Raw genomic sequence first — 20,557 nt, 5'->3', positions numbered from 1 at the left:
AGATATCGCATTGACTATGTGAATGTATTAGATTTTTAAGCTTTTCAGATGTTTTAGTGCGCGAGTTATGAGTATACCTGTCTGTTTCGTTGAGTACAACATTAAAGTCTCCTCCTATTATTTTTAAGCCTAATGATTCTTCTTCAATCTTATTGTTAATAAGTTCAAAAAAGTTATTTCTACAAATGCATTGTAAATGTGATAATCTTTAAAATCTGTTTTAACATCTTCCAGATTATCATTTGTAAAGTGAGTTTCTTGGAGTAATGATATATCTATTTTTTGTTGATTAATCCATTCTAAAAACCGTAAACGTTTGGGCTTCGCACGTAATCCCTGTACATTAAGGGAACCAATATGAAGTTTATAAATAGACATATTGAGAAATTGATTGACTTATTGAATTAAAACACGTAAAATATATCTTGTAACTTGACATGTACAATGAGTACGCTTGTGATAAACGCATAAATCTTGAAGCCTTGACGAAATCGCGAAACAAAAGGTTTCGAAAATACAATATCAAAATGTAGCTAATGTAATGTAATTAATGTACCAGTTATAATCGTTGTTCTGTTTCATTTTCATAAAACATAGCACGTTTGTAAAACAAACAATGTTCCAAGTGACATTAAAGGATACAAACATTTACTTCTGTAGTGTTTCTTGGTGGATTTAACGTTACATTACTCCCTGTACTCATCAGTGGGTGTTGGCGGTGATGGCTCTTTAACAAGTTGAGGTTTGTCCTTGTTTGGGGTAGTATAAGAAAGAATACTTTCCCCCATAGACTGCTGTAGTATAGAGCCACGACCTATTCCCGATGGAGATGTTGATATTGTTGCCCCCGGTCTGGGGCCTTGCGCTTGAACTGCGGAACTAGAGCTTTTAACATGTGCTTCAGAGATGCATGTAGAGTGGATTGCTCGGAACCAGTTTCAGAATTGGCGCCGGGTTCTGAGTCTATGTCGTTATTATAAAGACAATCCGAAGCTTTGTGTCCAGGCCGATTGCATGTTCTACACACCCAGTCATTTGGGCAGCTGGAGAATGTATGTCCGTCTAATAAACACTTGCTGCATTTGCGCGGCCTTTTTTGATTACTTGACTCTCCAGACTGACCGGCATGAATCACGTGCGCTGAGTATTTACCGAAATCGGTGAATTTTGCAAGGGGTGTCGTGAGGGATAGAGCAGATACTGTGACAATCCTGTCACCGTTTTCAGTTATAGTAAGATTCCCGTTTACGGTTAGTCTCTCACGATACATGGATATGACTTCGATCCCTTTTAGCGTCAAGTTGTGTTTTATCACTTCTTCGTCGTCTATCGTCAACGGAATGTTTTTTATTCGTATCCGCACGGTACGTTCTCCGTCTGGGCGCGTGGGGAAAGTACTCAAAACACTTATTTTCCTTCCCCTAAGGTGTACCCCACTGGCCATTACTTTAACTTTGTCATTGAGGGTTGCAAAGTGGATCCGCCACATACCTCAAACCCTTTGCAATCCTTTTATATTACATGGTTCCAACACTTTAATTAGTTCAGTGTAAATCTCAGATGGTTCTAACCATTGTAATGGTTTGCCAGGTTTGCGCCATCCAAACACATCATACACTCTTTTAAATAAACAGTTGGAACCCCAACTGGAGCCTCGCGTTGTTCATCATGGTCATCCGAAATAGATGCACTATCTGAGTTGTTAATACTCATTCTCAATTAATTTTAGTAATGTTTGACGAAAATTCGTACCTTTATTTGATTATAGTCCCTTTATAATCCGTACAAATTACACTTTCACAATGCTTAGGAAACGTTAAATTAGCCTTAAATAATTATTTGAACTGATTTTCTTTAGCTGTAAAAGATCGCTGCCATGGCTTACAGATCGCTTACACCAAAACTCTATACAGAATACAATACAGTTTCTAGACAATACAGACAATACAGTTGATAATAGAGTTTCAAACGTATGACCACCCGGCACCGTCAAAGTCTTATTGCAGTTTGCCATTTTTCATTTTTTTCTGTCTTAACATTAAACATCGAATCACACATTAACACATAAAACAGCGTGCAGTACCAGTGCACAATTGCATGTTTTCTCCTTCAAGTTTGTTTCCCTGCATGTCAAGTTTTTTAACGCAAGAAAAATAGTTTAAATGTGTACAAAATATCCTTATTTGTGGTAAAAATGTGTATAAATATGTTTATAATGACTGGAAATGGTATTTCTCCTTTAATGAGAATACTGGTATTTCTGTAAGCACTTATCTCATGTTATCTGTAACCTATTATACTTGAGTTATTATTTTATTATATTCATAAGGCTTGAGCGTAAGGTTCTCCATCATTATATGTACACTAATTTTAAGTCGCACCTGCATGTCATATGGCCATTTCCCAGATGTATTGGTGGAAGAAACGTGCATTAATTTAGTCCTATAAGGGCACCTGAGTATAAACGTTCTGTAAGCTTCCTCGCTGATATAATCAGAACGTTTCTGAGGCAAACCCACGGCGGTGGCTGAGGAGAGAGTTGTTTGAAGCCAATAACCTTTAATCACTCCTCTGACACAGACTACCTCGTTCGTTGTGCTTAAACTTAATCAACAATCGGTTAGAACATATTTTTGCAAATTTATTTACAACAAGTGATAAAGATATCTACTGGCCTACTTTTTGCGTTACAAATTTATTAAATTAGTAATTTGCAAACCCATCGATGAAAGACGGAATCTGTGCCCGGATACCAGCAATTTGACCTGTGAAAGTCGGACAAGTTATTCTTTTTTATAACTCTGGCGGCCATTTTGTGCTGCGAAGCGGGACATGCCAACGATATGCACGACTTAAGAAGGTACTGATCTCTTTGAAATCCCACCACCGGTTTAACCTGTGAAAGCCGGAGAATATTTCCCATAAAAAGCTCTTGTGGCCATTTCGTGCAGCGATGCGAAACGTCACAGCGGGACGAAAAACTTGGGACGTTACTGGTTACTCCTGAGACGTTGGATTAAAATTCCACCAGAATTTGACTTGTGAAAGCCGGGCATGATTATCTATTTATAGCCCTGGCAGACATTTTGTGCAGTGAAGCGGAACGTGCTGCAATATGCTCAAGTAAGGAAGGTATTAATCACTAATGTGAAGATGTTGAAATCGCTTCAGCAGTTTGACATGTGAAGGCCGAACTCATAACTCTGACGACAATTTTCGTGGAGCAAGGAAACGGGCCAGCAACATGAATAACAAGGGATAGTACTGATAACTAATTTGAAGTTACATTAAAATCCCACAAGCATTCGACCTCTGAAAGACAGACAAGCTTAATGCAGACGAACATACAGTCGGCGAAGGCAAATACAATATGTCTCACAACATAAACAATATACGAGTAAGTAAAATTAATAAAGATTAATACCTGGTGTAATATTATAACTTATATAAAGACAAATACTATTCAATTTACTTACATTCGTGCACCACACCTGAAAATAAAAACAAAACATATTAATAATGTATAAATAGAACAATACGATGCTAAAACTGGTTGAGTGGAGATGTCAATTTTTTGTTAAATCATTAAGCCAAGATAGGACACTTAGTGGAATGTTTGTGTAAACTCTATGTTTTCTTTGTTTGACATTGTGATCTTTTTTTGAAATATTGTGCGTTATACATATAAATTAGATAGAGAGGAACATATAAAATTAGCCATCATATACAACTCACTGTTACCTCGTAAAATAATATGGTAGCATTATGATCGTAAAACACATAATTAACGTAGGCAATGTTATATATAAATGGCACTTGTTTGTTTATGTGTAAGATGAAATTTCATTTCATCAAGTGAACTTTAAAAATAGTATTCTCACAAGTTCACACAAAATCGTTTTTTATTTTATGCCTTAAATGAGTTGAAATGAATAGTTCTCGATATTAACTTGAATATTAAAATCTGTTTTCCCCACTGATAGCCTCAGTTTCAGACAATTTCTCATAAATACAAGAAGTCTTGAGCTGAAAATAAATTCGACATTTAACATGAAATGGCGATGATATTATTGATTTTTAACAAAAACTATGTATTATTGCTATTTTAATCATTAAATCAGCATTTCAAGAAGATGGAAAAGTTACACCATGACAACCTGAAGTCTGTTTGAGAGCGGAAAAATTTATTAATCCATATAATTGGCCGCCATTTGTAAAAGGTTGATTATTTCAGGCGTGGGAAGAATAAAATGTGCTTCATACGAAGGGCTTTCATCTGGATTTGAGAGGAACTTGGTGATCAGAAATTGTATAAATTGAAGTAAGTTTTGTCTTTTTAGTTACTTTTGGAAAAAAAGATCTATTTATCAATTTAGCTGTGCTTTGCTCTAAACACGAATTCTTGGAAGCCAATAAGTGCCATTTTGTTTAAGGACTTTGGTCTTATGACTGATGACTTATGAATTATATCTTCTGTCTTATATATCAAGACTTGACAAAAAAAGCGGCGAAAAGACAAAAATAAAAGTGAGATACCGCATTAGGATTTTCTTTTAAAAAGTATATTTTTTGAAAATGTAAAATTATATTATAATGATTTTTACTGTAAAACTGGAAATAATTAAATTTGAAAATTAATTAACGTGTTAACTGGTAGGCTCTCTCAGCGCTGAATGACTACTATAACCCGCCAAACTTAAAATCTCGTGCAAAATCATACTCCTCCTAGCGGAGACTTATCAATATACAAGGGAAAATAATTATCTACTAATTCATACTTCAAACGTAGAAAATTATATATCATTTATTGAACCCGACTTGATTGGTAAAGGTGAACTGTTATCAATATTTTCAACGGACTTTAGTTATTATTGATTGGCTCTTTCGTTTTAATTTGTCTCGGTCAATCGGATTTTAGGCTTCACTTGCTTGAGGTCACTTGGTATAGAATTGTTGACGAAGCCGATATGTTTAACTTGAGTAAAGTCATATGAACGGTTGACTATGATAAATTAAGTTTGTACGGATTAGTTTCAAATTAAATAGTTTGGATAAAGGATTTGGACAGTGAAACAGTTAATAGCGTGGAAAGCATGTAATGTCAGGATACATGTTTTACAAACAGTAATGTAACTGCTGTATTGCAAAATATTATTTAAGCTATTCTGGACTTGTTACGTAACATTGATTATAAGATATAGACATCTAAATCACAAGATATTATCTTAGATATTTTAACCTTTTATTTTATCTTTTGATATTATGTTTGTTAAAGTTGATGGTTAGAATGTTTGTAATGTTCTGAATTAATAGGGTAGGGGTTCAATAATTAACTTACAGTAAATTGAATAACGTATAATGCTACTTGCATCTTTGATAACTTGATATTATATTTTATATGATATTTGATTATAATTTCGCGATGGTATTCTGTAAATGTGATATCATTGATATTAAATGGTTAACACGTTTCGTTTTACTAGTGTTTCATATCCAGACAGTCTTATACTGTCGTATACAACTGTTGTGTCATATATTTATATATACTGTGAAATCATTAAAATTCGTGGGGCACGATTTTTCGTAGTTTTCGTGGAAAGGTAAATCCACGAATTAAGACCCGACGAAATTTTATCTCAACAAATACTTCTTACCATGTCCCTGTTGCATATATTATAACATGTGTCGGCGCTTTTGTGACCGATTTTTGTGGTATGCATGTATACTAATAATCAGGTAAGTGACAAATTAAATCCATAAATAGTTTAGTTTTGCAATATTTAAGAAACTTAAAAAATCGATTGCATGTCTTCAGTTTGCTGTCACAAATGTTCGTCGCATATAAATATCTTTGAGTTAACAAACTGTTAATAATGCAGTAAAATACGTTAAACCATTCTGCAGCCTTTGTTTTATGTAAGTTCCAATCTGCTCTATTTACATTCATTATATTTTAGGTTGTTTGATATTTATAAATCAGAAGTTTTAGCGTTACAATCAGACATCAATAACTGACCTCTTTCTCACAGCCTCAAAATCAACTTTATTTTACTTTTTTTATTTTATTTACTGCACATCAACTTTTAAGTTAAATTATATTAAGTTCTTAGTAAACATAAAAATTATGCTGACCCTTTTATTATGCTGCACATTAAGAATTATCTTAAAAATATGTTCTTTGTTTGTACACATATACACATATGATCACCTTTTATCACATAGTTTTCATTAGAAAGTGAGATGATATTCTGATCATTTGACAGATAAATATTTTTTGGTATGAAATTTATTAAATGCAGTTTTAAGGGGTTCATTGAACGCCACCTTTTCTTGTTTGTCATGTTTTAGTTTTAAATATGCATATGTCTAGTGATGAAAAAGCTTGGGTATTTTGTACGTTGTTGTGAAGATGACATGTTTTTTGCGAAACATATTTCCTCGAAAATTATCATATTTTTTCACCATATTGTTTAGGATCCGCTTTATCCCGTAACTCCTACAAACCTAAAAAACACTATCTGTTGAAGATAGATAGGAAAGGAGAAACACCATAATCTTTAAATAATGCTCAAAACAACAAAAAGTATGTTTTGCTGGCTCGGTTTGATTGAATCTGTTCATGGACGGTAGTGGTATTTGAAAGCTATCGTTCAAGCTCCAACCGCCCCACCCGCTTAATCATTTATCAACATTTTCACATGATAATAGTACTATTTAGAATGTGGAAATATGCATTGGCTGGATGTTCCGTGGAATGATAAACAGCAGGACAGGTTATCCCTCGCCCTTTAGTACCGGTGTAAGGTAAACATAAAACTGATGAAAATTTGAATTTCGAAACATCTGCAGACGCTTATACGTGGAAACTTCTATGTGACATTCTCATACCATTCTGTTAAAATCGGCGTATAGTCCCCAGCTACTAGCTTTATTTGTAACTACAGACAACTGGAATGGACTTCCATAATAAATCATGGTGGGATGATTATTCAGGAAAGTGCTTGAAAACACTAGATGATACTTTCTGAAAGTATTTAAGTCCTTGACGTTTTTTCATTTATCTGCATTTTTTACAAAGCTTTCATAAAGTACATTCAAGCGTAAAGCGCCGGATATGTTAATTCAACGCATCTTGGGTAATTAATTTCGATGATATCTATATTTTACGTGTTTGGTTATATTCTGAGCATGTATATAGGGTGCACAACGTTTGGGGGTGATCCGTTATCGCTTGTTTAAATGGTATACTTAAAATACTAAGTAAGTGAAAGAATTATCCGTTTTATAGAAGATACATTTTAGACAAAAGCACGTTCTTAGCGAATTTATATTTCTTGTTTCAGTAATTATATGTACAAGTATACCAGAACTGTCAGGACATTTGGCTTTTACAAAGTACGTTAACGTCATGCGAATTTTTACGTGACTTAAAGTGAATTAGTTTATAACGGAAGGTCTGTAATACCATAAATGATTATCTTTATAGTATTTAGTATCATACATAATAAAAAAACACAAAAAGCCATATATCAATCTTGATGGTGTGAATTGTATATATCCGATATGACATATCTTTAAACAGTAAACTCGAAAAAAATATGATTGTTCCTCGTGTAAAATGTTCATACTAAATCACTTATGGACATTTGTTTTGTGGTGTTTTTTTTCAAGAAATATTTTATAAGAGTATCAAAATGATGTATTTTTAGAGGTTTAACAATATTTGAAATAATTTGTAAAATGCGCCCGGTGAAGACTTATCCACTTTAAAAGCGGTTTTAATATACTTAGTATTCTTGTTCTTCACAAATCAATTGAAATAATCATTTTAATGATATAAAATGCACAATAATGACACGTGGTTTGGAGATATTGTTTAAAGGAATGTTAGATAGACGAACAGATATTCCAATAGTTTTATGTATTGACTTTCTTCTTTCATCTTCATGTGGTATGTATCCGTATTAATAAAAGAAAATGGCATCTTAAACTGACGGTTTGTGTGGTGTCAATCTTTTTAATTTGGATAATGAACAAAATAAAACTTATAGAAATAGAGCAAAATAGAATCCATAAAAACTCAAAATGGCTACATTAAACATAAATGCAAGTTCAGTTTGATTTGGTCTGTTCATGGACGTAAGTGGTTTGTGCAAGCTACCCTCCATGCACCGATTGCCGGTTTAAGCTGACGACACCATTTAAACATGATAATTGTACTATGAAGAATTTGGAAGCATCATTATATTCGGTGTTTTCCCGGTCAGATAAAAGTCTTAACTGACATCGCTAAATCTTTATCCTTTCACTTCGGGAAGGGATGGAAACGGACGAAGAATTTTGTCATAAATTAAAGCAGAATTAAGTGCATACATTTTACGCTTATTATACAGAGTTAAGATATAATTATCAAAGAGGTTATTCTTTATTATGATTAGAAACAAAATATGTAGCACCTGCATTTCTGGAAACCAGTTTTTCTTTTGTAATAAAATGTTTTTGATATTCAGATAACATCACTTTTCTTTCTTAACAGAAAAAGTATGGTTTCCGTTCAGCTTCATTTGTAATAGTAATACATAAATGCAGGAGAGGGTCACATGTTAATCAAAATTACAAAAAAACGGTACAATTTATGATATAAAGCATGACATTTTTTATAGTTTGTAAAGATAGGTAAATCAATTATTTTTTCAAAATCCTTAAACTTTTTTGTAATACGTCTATTTACGTTTCATACAAAGCTCTTTCTAATATAAACGGGAACAAAACCTCAAACCATCAAATATATTTATCATTATAAATAAACATTTCACCAATTTATATCGGCATCCGTTTGAATTTCTTCTTTTTCGCGATTATGGTGTTCTTTTTCAAATATAAGACTTTCATATTTCATTTTTCTTTTGTATATCTAAGCTATATCTAATTTGTTTGATCTTCATGCAAGATTTAATGCGGTAGAAATTATTTATAAAAGTACTGCTAAATTAAGCATTTTATATGACAGTCCTTTTACATACATGTAAATGACTATAGTCAAAATGTGTTGATTGACATTTGTGTATGTGAATAATAAAATACCAATTCGTGTAAATCATTATAAGCTTGCAAGCATGCATGATGATATTTGATCACATAGCTGTTTAAAGATTTCGAACAAAATATGTATTATTTGGCATTTATTTTCTCCAAGACAGCACATCTTTAGAAAACAATTTCATATATTGTAAAATGTAACTATTGTAAAATGTTAACAGCATCTAAAAGATAATCTTTCTTATAAAACATTGCATTTTTTACACAAATAAATCAAAACCAATAAATCCATAATATATTCTTCATCAAATCCGTTAAACATATTCTTGCAAAGCGTTTTTCAACGTGTCATAACAATTGTTTTGTTTTATATATATATATATATAATCATTTTCTTACCATTTTTTTTGTCGTCTGAAACAAAAAGAAAATTTTAATAATTAATTACATAGGATTAAATGGTTAATGTTCAAAGATGTTTGGCATAAACGTTTTTGTATTGCGTGTGTGTACGTTAGGAGAAATGTAAAGTATATTCTACAATAAATCACTTATTTTATTATATATTATTATTTTTAATGATCGATAATCAGTTCACTATTTTTTTGTACTGCGTGAATTTGATGATTTTAAAAGATATACACGTACAAAGCCCGAAACAAATAGAAGATAAGTATCATTATAAACATCATTAGAAACACGACATTGATCGGCGTCTGTTGGAATTGTTCTTTTAGTTTTCATGATGATATTGTTTTTCAAAAAGACTTTCGCATTTTTTGTACTTATATACATCAAAACTTTAGCCGCTTTTCTTCTTTTTGATTGTTTGCATTTAAAATCTTTATGTTGTCGACACGTTTCATGTTTTCTTCAAAAACTGTCAAATAATGAATTTTATATGACAACACTTTAACATAAAAATATATTTCATTTCTAACAAAATATGTCGATGATTATGTACACGATAATTTGCATTTTTGTTCCTGATATTACAATTGTTTATAAGCAAAACTATGGAAGGGTTCAAATTATATCTTGGAGATGTTTTTGGTCGTTTTTTCAGCTACAACATTACATAATCATGTACACAAAATATTTAATACAAATTCTACCAAATCAATTAAGAAATTGTAACATGTAAGATAATGTCCTTTAGAAATGCTAGAAACGATATGCAAGAGTGTATACAATTTCAGCAGTCATTTTTCTAACAATAATAAACGCATGTGTTTATAAAAAATATATCTCTGTAAACTTCATCTTAAAGGTAAATATTTAATCTTACTTAAAACAAATTGAATCCACTTCATACATATTAATTGAAGAAATAAATGTGACTTCAGGCATATAAAAATTAAAACAATAGATTTTTTATTTACAAAATTGTTTTAACGAACTCTTATATGATAATTCTTTTAATGACATAAATCTAACTCGTGTATGAAAGGATTCATGTTTACATTAGTCACTAAAGAAGACAATAATATACTTACTCGTTTTCTTTTTTTCTCTCATCTAGTCTGAAAAATATAATTATAGATTAATTAATCAAAAGTAAAGGCTCATTATATGCTATTGTATTTTAGCTATCATGACTGGTCAATACATTTTATGATAATATTTTTTATTGTAGATGTATTCAGCAAAACTTAATTTCATATGACAGGTATTGATCATGTTATTATTAATTATTTTAAAATTATTAGATATAAAAACCGACATTCATGCATATTCTTCAATGGTTAGCAAAATCGGGATGGTCAAATTGGCGCTTGAAAGCTCACGAGATAAAGGCGACCGTTTCTTTCCTAGAAATGTATGAGAATAGATATCAGAACATTTAAGAACATCTATCTTTAAAAATAATTTATTAACTTGTCAAACTTTTCCTCTGTTTTAATGAGACGCATATTGTCAGCCATTTGATAAATTAAAGATGAACACACTATCAAACATTGGTCTTAAAAAGATGGTAACTGTAATTATCAAGAGACACAGCAGGGCGGAGCAACGCTTGACTTTTTTACATTTTCTGAAAGCAAACAAATATACAATTTGAACTATTTTTAAGCACGAAAATTAAAAGATTAATTACGTTTGTCCTGGCTTACTTTTATAGACCTCTTTAGTCACTATTGTTGTGTTTTATCAATTATGAACGGTTTCGATTAATAAATAACAGTAAAATATGAGCCAAAAACAATCACATGACCTTGACGGTCAACGTGATATCAATGTTTTAAGGTCATTTCTGAATGATTGACAGGATCAATCAGATGTCGATATTTCAGATTGTAATTCAAAAATGACTAATGAAAATTTTACATATATTCAGTTTTCCATGTATTTATACTCAAAATATCTTTTGGGTATTGTATATTAGCAGAGACATATATACATTATCTATATCTCTGGTATTAGCAATTTAGTACGATTTAACTACCTGGTTAAATTGTCATTATTAAGAATCTAACGAAAATGGTTATCATGATCAGTTACCCAGCAATATGGTCTACTATTAAAACAAATCGTTAACCCCATTATAGTAAACATTTTTATTCATTTCACCATCTTTTTTATGTAATATCTTATTCAATTTCACAAAATTTTGGCAATTTCAATATGCCAATCTTACAAGAGAAAGGATTAAGATCTTTATATCCCTATATTATTGTACTTAATCGTATCGGCATTGTCCGCCGTGTCCCTTAATGACGTCATCCAAAGGCGACAACTTGAATACGGTCTTAAATGAAAGGGTCTATACAGGAAGTCCAACCGAAAACAGCCGCCCTCCGGCCCCCAAAAATGTTAATAAAGTGACATCCTTATGTGCACATGCTCAGAACAAGTGTACAGTCTCAAAGCCTTATGTCGATAGACTTTTGATTTATCTAAGTTGGAACGCACGTAAATTCTAAGTAGAAAAGGGGGCATAAGTTTATCTTCTTGATAAAGCAACCTTATGTGTACAGACTGTACATATTTGAGGTGTTAGACAGACTTTAACATAAGTGGTGGTTATATAAATCCGATATGACATAACTTTAAACAGTAGATAATAACTTATTCCAGAGCAAAACATTATCATTATTTTCCAAATGATGCAGTTTTACAGTTAAACAATATTTGAAATAGTTTGTCAAATGTGCCCAATGTAGACCAATCCACCTTAAAATATATTCTTTTTTACATACTTACTTTTCTTGTTCGTTACAAATCATTGGAAGCATTTAGTATAAATAACATGAAATACCCAACATAAAGATATTGTTTAAAGAAAAGTGTGATGGACGAACGAATTTTCCAACATTTTGGGGTATTGACTTTTTTCTTTCATCTTTATGTGATATTTAACCATATTTGTTTCTTGTCTGTATTTAGTATCTGGATATGAGACGAAATGAAACTCATAGAAATAGAGCAAAATGAAATCCTTTAAAAAAGCACAAAACGACTAAATTAAAAAAAATCAGTTTAATAGAGGAGTGGTTAGTTCAAGCTACCATCCATGCACCCTATCGCCGGTTTAAGCTGAAGACACTATTAACACATTATAAGTGTATTGTTTAGAACTTGCAAACATCCATTTACTGGATGCTTTCCAGGCCGGATAAAATGAGGGACTGAATACGCCAACCATACTAGTCAAAAAATGAAAAAGTAAAACGAATTTAGTTATGAATAAAAGCAGTAAAAGGTGCAAACATTTTACGATTATTCTTAAGTGTAGAGATAAGTACCAAACAAATCATTCTTTATCAAGATTGAAAACAAAAGTATTTAGCCAAGAATTTCTGAAAACCATTCTACCTTGTTAACACTCAAAAACCACAATTTTCTTTCTGAACGGACAATATATATATATCGTTCAGCTTCATTTGAAAAAGAAATACATGAATGCAAGCGGGGTTCACATGTTAATAAAAATAATCTTAAACGGTGGAATTATTTCAATAACAATATGACATGATATATTTTGATAATTTGTGATATAAGGGTATACAATTTCAGGAATAATTATTCATAATGCTTTAAACATGTTTTTTTTGTATTATGTTTGTTAATGTGATTACACAACCCGCGTACAAAGCCTTAACGAATACATTATAATAATCATTATCAACGACATCTCTAGAATGTTATAACATGATATTTTTAAATTTCTTGTTCTCATGATAATATTCTTTTTTAGAAAAAGGACTTTCATATTTTTTCCATACATATAAACTATAGCAAATTTTCTTCTTTCTAATTGATTTATGTTTCATTAATGATTCCGAATTGCTCTTCTTTTTTATAAAAATACTGTTAAATTAAGTATTGATATATGAAAGCTCTTTTACATGAAAATCTATAGCCAAATATTAAATATAAAATATCAATATGTTCAAAGAAACAAGAAAGGGTGACCTTACATATACATATATTTCAAAACAATTTTGACACACTTTGCAAAACGGTATTTAAGACTATGTTCTACGGATAAGTGATGAAAGGTCACCCTTTCAAATATTATACATTTCGCTGTCATATGATCAGATTGATGATAAAATCTCACTGTCTACTGACAATTATGTAATAAAAGGTTAAAGTTCATGTTTATGAGTACAAAAAGAGCATATTATTAAGAAGACCCTTAATGTGCAGCATAATAAAAGGCAATTTAATCTTTATGTTTACAAAGAGCACATTACTCAAAATTTTGGTGCACAGTGCACTGAAGAATGAAATAGAATTTGATGCTTTGCAAACAAAGTCCAGTTATTGATATATGATTTCTTGTAACTCATCTAAAAATGCTTATTCATCAGTATTAAACAACCTAAAATTATAAATGAGAAGTATATTAGCTATTGTTAATTTATCTCTACAAATCATGGTAATAAAATGACGAGTTTATGGAATATTTTTATCTCCTCAGGTAGATTAAGTTCAAACAAAAGAAACATTGGTTATAATTCTAAATTAAAGATATTACCCCCATATCAAGTACATGGTATTTGGAAATTCTCCTATCTTTGCTGAATTATTTATCACAAAATACAACAAGTATTCAACCATATTAGATTTGTTTCGTTTATACATCATATATTTTCACTGCTTGAAATTCAAATGATATTAAATCTGTTTTTATAAGTATATATAGCAACCACTTATCTAATATGTCACACTTTATTCGTCACATTATTTAACATGATTTATATATCCGGATACTTAACATCCGGAAACACCAACTTTGATATTTGAATATCGTTCACCTTCAGCCACTGATACATGATAAAATGTTTATGGTCTGGTTAAATCTCACTTGAAATTTTCCTTATTTTATAAACAAACTTATATGTTTGCTATTCGCTTCTTTACATTTATTTAACATTTATTGACGTGAAGAAGGTCAAGGTAAAATTCATGGCTAAAAATCGGTTTCGTATGTACGGTATATTCACTGACCCTATATAAAAAACGGAGCGGTGTACTAGACATAAAATATATTGTGTTTAATCATTTTGTTTACCTTTAAAGAACATTAAAATGACATTCAGGAACCAATATTGGTTAGAGCTATCGCTTGGACGCCATTTTATTTCCTATAATTTTTTCCCTTAAAAAATTCCTTAAAAGTTAAGGGACCATAGGAGGTATCTTAAATGTTAAGGAGAAATTCGACATAATTTAAGGGAATTTTGACTTAAGGATTTTTATGAATAAGACTTAAGATTTTCCTTATAAATTAAGGGAAAATTGTATGATTTTAAGGGAAAACTTTGAGTTAAGGGTAATTTTTCACTTACGATTCTTTATGACGGCCGGTGTAAGGAAAAACAATGCCATATGTGATTAAATGGTCAGTGAATGACCTTATTTATTTTAAACATAATGAATTATATACAACATATATCATTAACACACATACAGAATTTTAAACATAGATAACTAAATACATGTACATCAAACATATTCGTGTAAGTTGATATATAAACGATTTTGTGAATATCGTAAAAATGATGTTCCTTTAACATAAACAAATAAAAATGTGGAGGTTTTCTTTTGAAAATAAAAATATGGAGGTTTTCTTTTGAAAATGGCCCAAACCCTGAAGCTATATACAAACTAAGTTGGAGTAAAAATTCTATAGTAAAATATTTTGAAGCATAGGCATACTTAAAGGTATCAGATTATGTTTGTAAATTTTTATAAAGTGTGGAGTTGGGGATGGTGGTGGGTTTAAAATGCAAAATTTTCTTTGTTTAGAGTGTCCGGCCGCAATCGTAACTGGTTTAAACCGGTTCTCGGAGCGGCGTGCTGATAAGGGATATTAACGATTTCTATTGGCCGACAGTCTTCAATGGTCTAGCACCCGTTATCCCGTTCCTTTCACCTGCTTACATAAAAATCGCTATGCAAAACAAAGCTTAGATTTATGACGGCCGGTGTAAGGAAAAACAATGTCATATGTGATTAAATGGTCAGTGAATGACCTTATTTATTTTAAACATAATGAATTATATACAACATATATCATTAACACACATACAGAATTTTAAACATAGATAACTAAATACATGTACATCAAACATATTCGTGTAAGTTGATATATAAACGATTTTGTGAATATCGTAAAAATGATGTTCCTTTAACATAAACAAATAAAAATGTGGAGGTGTTCTTTTGAAAATGGCCAAAAGATAGGGCTTACTGAGACCTATCTCCGCCACATTTCTTACATGAAAAATGTTACAAACATAATATGTTTGATAATTAAAAAACATATGTGACTAGAGTAAGTAGAAAAAGAAATATCTTATTAATGTATCCGTAATTGCAAAAGACTAGAATATTGTCATCACAAATATTTTGTAAGCTTTGAAAAATATCCACTGCTAGAAGCTCCAATATATGATTTAAACATATGTATGATATGTATAGTGCATTCGTTATAAGGTACTAGCCCCTGCAAGTAGCTTAAGAATGGATCACCAAATGACGAGTTATGTATAAAACTTTATGCCATAAATAACCTTTAATATTATCATTATAGACTACAAGTCTGTGAACATAAAATACTAGAATATTTCTATAACAAACATTTCTACATAGTTTTGAGAAATATCAACTGCAAGCAGCTGCAAAACGAATATTTACATGTATGATATATAGAGTACATTCGTGTATGCTACTAGCCCCTGCAAGTAGCTTTAGAATGAATCAACAAACTCGCAATGTATGGAAATAATGACCTATTCATCTTTTAATATTACCATTATAGACTTCCAGTATGTAAATAACTAGACTATTTTCGTTACAAACATTTGTACATAGATTATGAAAATATCATCTGCAAGCAGCACAAAAAATAAAAATTTATTTATCTACATTTATGATATAAGAATAACCTCATCATAAACTACTAGCCCCTGCAAGTAGCTTAATAAATCACGAAGTATGGCGCTAATTATAGAAATTATTACATATAAAATCATTCATATAGGCTACCAGCCCCTGCAGGTAGCCGTATATGAATATTATAGATACTGCTAAGAAAAGTTTTTTATTAGCTACTAGCCTCTGCAAGTAGGTTTCATTAATGGTTTGATAGGGCCATATATGTATAGCCGATAGAATTATTCATGTTAATAAAGGTAACTGGTAATTCTGGGCGAAGGTCATAATACAACCGGAAAATATATATTCGGTTGTTTTTTTCAACACTCTGTTACTCTTATGTATTTTGCGGAAAGCGTTACTATTCCATCTTCCTAAAAAACGTATTTTTGCGTCAGAATAACCTCGTTGATCGTTGAACACAATCAGTGGCTTTACCTATTCTAAAACTATGTGATTTATACCTATCACTATTTATGCCACAAAAACTTAAAGTTGATTTGAGCTGTTTGTCAAATAATTTCCTGGGTACTGGTTGACCAGAGGGTAATGAAAATACGGGGCCTGGGGATTGACCTCGCAGTGCATTGTAGTCATGCATCGCTGTAATAGCAGATGTCTGTGCATGACCATGTGAAAAGGTGATTGTGTGAGGTTTACCGCAGTTATGTTTGTAGAAAGCGGTATGTTACTGACACAAATGATTGACCTGCTTCTGAAAAAAAAATTCATATCTGATAATTTTAAAATAAATGGCTCTGTGGATGGTTTGAACTTTGTGATTTCACTGCATCTTGCAAATGCGTTAAATGCAAAGAGAAAACATGGCTGAGAACAGTTTCTCATGGAAGTAGGATTGACTTGTAATTTTTAAAGCTGCTAGCAGCTTGTCCAAAATTGTAGTAGTAATTGGTAGTCGGAGGTCATAAGACGGAGACAAACGTTGGGTACCTTTGATCAGTGTAGATATCAAAAAGTGTTTAGTGGGGTCATATTCTCCCAAAAGCTTATGGACATAGCTAATGCCTGAAAGGTAGGTACAAATAGACTTTTGAAGACATTGCTTTTTGGTGTAGAAAAACCCACAGATAAGGCTATAACTGAGACAGATATGGGAAGTGATAAAGGAGCTTCAAAGTATGAATTGCTAAATGTTTGAAAAAGAGTCTTTCTTTTGTACGTTTCTAAGGTGGATGGAGCAAGAGAAGCATTCAACAAATTTTCAACCCTTGCAAAATGTCTGTGGGTGAAGCTGTGGGCTTATTTTTGTTGGATTTGGCTTGCTGAATGGTGCCAGCTGCTTGAACTTGTCTATCTGAAAAACGAGAAAGAGCATCTGCTATACAATTATCTTTGCCCTTCACGTGCTTTGCTAGGAAGATACTATTTTGCTGAAGACAATGTTATACTAATTTTCTAATAAGAAACATTATACATGTGACCTTTGATGTCTGTTTTATTGAGAACAGACACCAATGCTTCATTGTCTGTATAGAAAAACGACTGTGTGATTCCGCCAAAGATGTCCCCACATATATACTGCAGTTACAATGGGGTATAGTTCTAAAAATGTTATATTTGCTTTGTGCCATGATTGGGGAAATGCTCCGTAGAACCAATTACTTTGGTAAATGCCGCCAAACCCCAGCGACCCCGAAGCATCTGTATGTAAGCATAGGCTATCACTGGATAGCCTTTTTTTCATTGATGAAAAAAGAATTACCATTGAAATTTTCAAGGAAATTTAACCACATTTTCATGTCTTCCTTAGCCGAGTTTCTCAGTTTGACTTTATAATGTAACTTTTTTTACTCCAATTGATAAGTTTATCAAATGTCTAAGAAATTCTCTCCCCGGTGAAATGACAGAGCATGCAAAATTAAGGAGGCCTATTAGGGAGAGAAGGGTTCGAAGTTGGCAAGATTGTTTTGAGCATAGATTTTGCAGAAGCATAGACGCTTTTTTGAGCTTTTCTTGTGGGAGACGGGCTTCCATGGCCGTGGAGTCTAAAAGTGATACCTAAAAAGACCATGCTTTTTTGAAGGCAAGAAAAGTTTTTCCTTATTGAGTGGCACATTGAGCATTGCGCACATTTCGCAGAAAGCATTGAGTGAGGCTAAGGCTTCTGAATAAGTAGGTGCAAGGAACAAAAAGTCGTCAAGGATTTTTACTATATATCTTATTCCGAATTTGTTGTGAAAGCTATCCATTTTAGGGCTGTTTCTGAAAGTCCTCAAAAGATTTGACAACTGGATGAGGCTCCCATCGGGAGGCATTTATCATAGTAATATTCCCCCTCCCATTGAAAGCCGAGTAAGCTATAATCAGATGGATGTATTGGTATTATTCGGAAAGCTGAACAAATATCGGTTTTGGCCATATAAGTGTGTCTCCCTAGCGATTTAATGATTGATATCGCATCATCAATGTTTTCATACGAGACCTCTGTGAAATCTGAAGGTATTTGATCATTGACTGAAGTACCGGTATTGCGTGGGTATGACAAATGATGGATCATTCTATACTCCCCTTGTTCTTTCTTTGGAACAACTCCGATTGGGGAGATTTTAAGATTGTTAAATGGGTTTTTCTGAAACGGACCACTGATTCTATTAGCTTTAAGTTCCTTAAACGATCTTAGTGGCTATTATCTTGGGGTATTCAGCAGCAGACTTCAAATTTGGACTGTCTATGCCGATTCGTTGACCTTGAAAATTGAGTTTAAAACCTAGCTGAAACCCGTTTTTAATATATTGTCTCTTTGTATCGTCGAAAAACCAGAAAGAAAATGATGTGATATATTTCCATTTAACTGGTGTGGGTAACGAAGAATTATCTTTTGAGGGAAAAGAGTTGGCCTGGTTAGATCTGATGGTGTTTGGTTGACTTTGTGGAGGTTTAGGCCCTGACTGAGTTGTTTCGGCTGGACGTTTCCAAGCATTTGAAGAGTGGGTGATTTCCATAGCATCCCTTGCATTTATGTGCGTAGGAGCATTCCAAAGCAATCTAAGTCCCCTGTTTGAATTTATGACAGGTTTGTCTTGACTGGCCCATTTGTGGGCCATTGGATAGGAAAGGGCTGTTCTCTGATTAAAGTGCCTTTATATTATAATTCATGGTGAATTGAGTCCCAAGCTAATGAATGACTTTGACGAAACTGGGCGGGAAAATTGATTGTCGTAATAATGCCAGTTTACTCTCTAGCTTTAGATATTGATCTTATAGTGTTACTGTTACTGGGCGAGAGGTTCAGCAGACTCGGGATACCCTTTGTCTGTAGACAGAGGCAAAAACACAGCGAACAGATCTGTCCCACTGTTCAATTGATAGAAAACTTCCGGGGGCTGAAGAGGGGTTACGGCTTGAATTGCCTGCCTTAGTGACAGTAATGTTGAGGCAATTCATCCTGTTTTGTTGAACACAGATGATAGGATCAAACAAAATTCATTAGCCCATTTTTTTTTCCTTAACTTTTAAAAAGATACGGTTGCATGTAACGGGATAGATGGCGACGAAATGAAGAGAAAGGTTCCCAGAAATACCAGTACCTATATGACCGTGTTGATGGTCAGAGTTAGAAAGTTGAATTAGGCATCTCGGGCTGTGGCAATTTTCCAGTACAGGCAAAATTTTGAGAAGCATTTGTGTCCTTTCCCAAAATGTCTTGAATTTTTTTTATCAACCATAGCCTCCAGTTTGGTTTGACAATGTGTCAACTATTTCTCCAATTTGGTCGACATCTATAGAACTTGTTGAAGGTTGATGCGTAGATGGGCGTCGTGACTTCCTTGTTCCTTGTGTTATGGTGGGGTGCTAGTTTTCCGTAGCCACAGGGCATTGTCTGTTTGTTTCCGTGAACAGGCGTTGCCCTATTGTCAGTTTGTTTTTGTTTTTTGTTTCCTTCCCCGTTTAGTTGAAGTCGCGGACCCTTTTCCTAGGATTGGCATTTTTGTTCCTGAAATTTAAGTATATTATGTTTATAAAACTTTAATGTTAGTAAAACAATCATGTTCCCTTATATGATTACCTTTTATGAGGAATGCCAAAGCCCACATTCTTAACTAAAACTGAATATAAAAGTTTATATTTTGATAATGCTGTTCAGTGACTGAAACGCAAAATAAATAAT

At 32.4% G+C, this 20,557-nt stretch overlaps 1 pseudogene; it reads right to left on the bottom strand.

Annotated features, from left to right (window-relative positions):
- Positions 1-1,566: 1,566 nt before the first annotated feature.
- On the bottom strand, positions 1,567-18,704 carry LOC132713914 (uncharacterized; annotated as a pseudogene).
- Positions 18,705-20,557: the final 1,853 nt, after the last annotated feature.

The sequence above is a fragment of the Ruditapes philippinarum genome, unplaced genomic scaffold, assembly GCF_026571515.1.
Source record: "Ruditapes philippinarum isolate M1 unplaced genomic scaffold, ASM2657151v2 ctg3680_1_1_1_1, whole genome shotgun sequence".
Classification (NCBI taxonomy): domain Eukaryota; kingdom Metazoa; phylum Mollusca; class Bivalvia; order Venerida; family Veneridae; genus Ruditapes; species Ruditapes philippinarum.
Note: the sequence above shows the minus strand (reverse complement) of the source record. Positions and strands in the feature narration are given on the sequence as shown.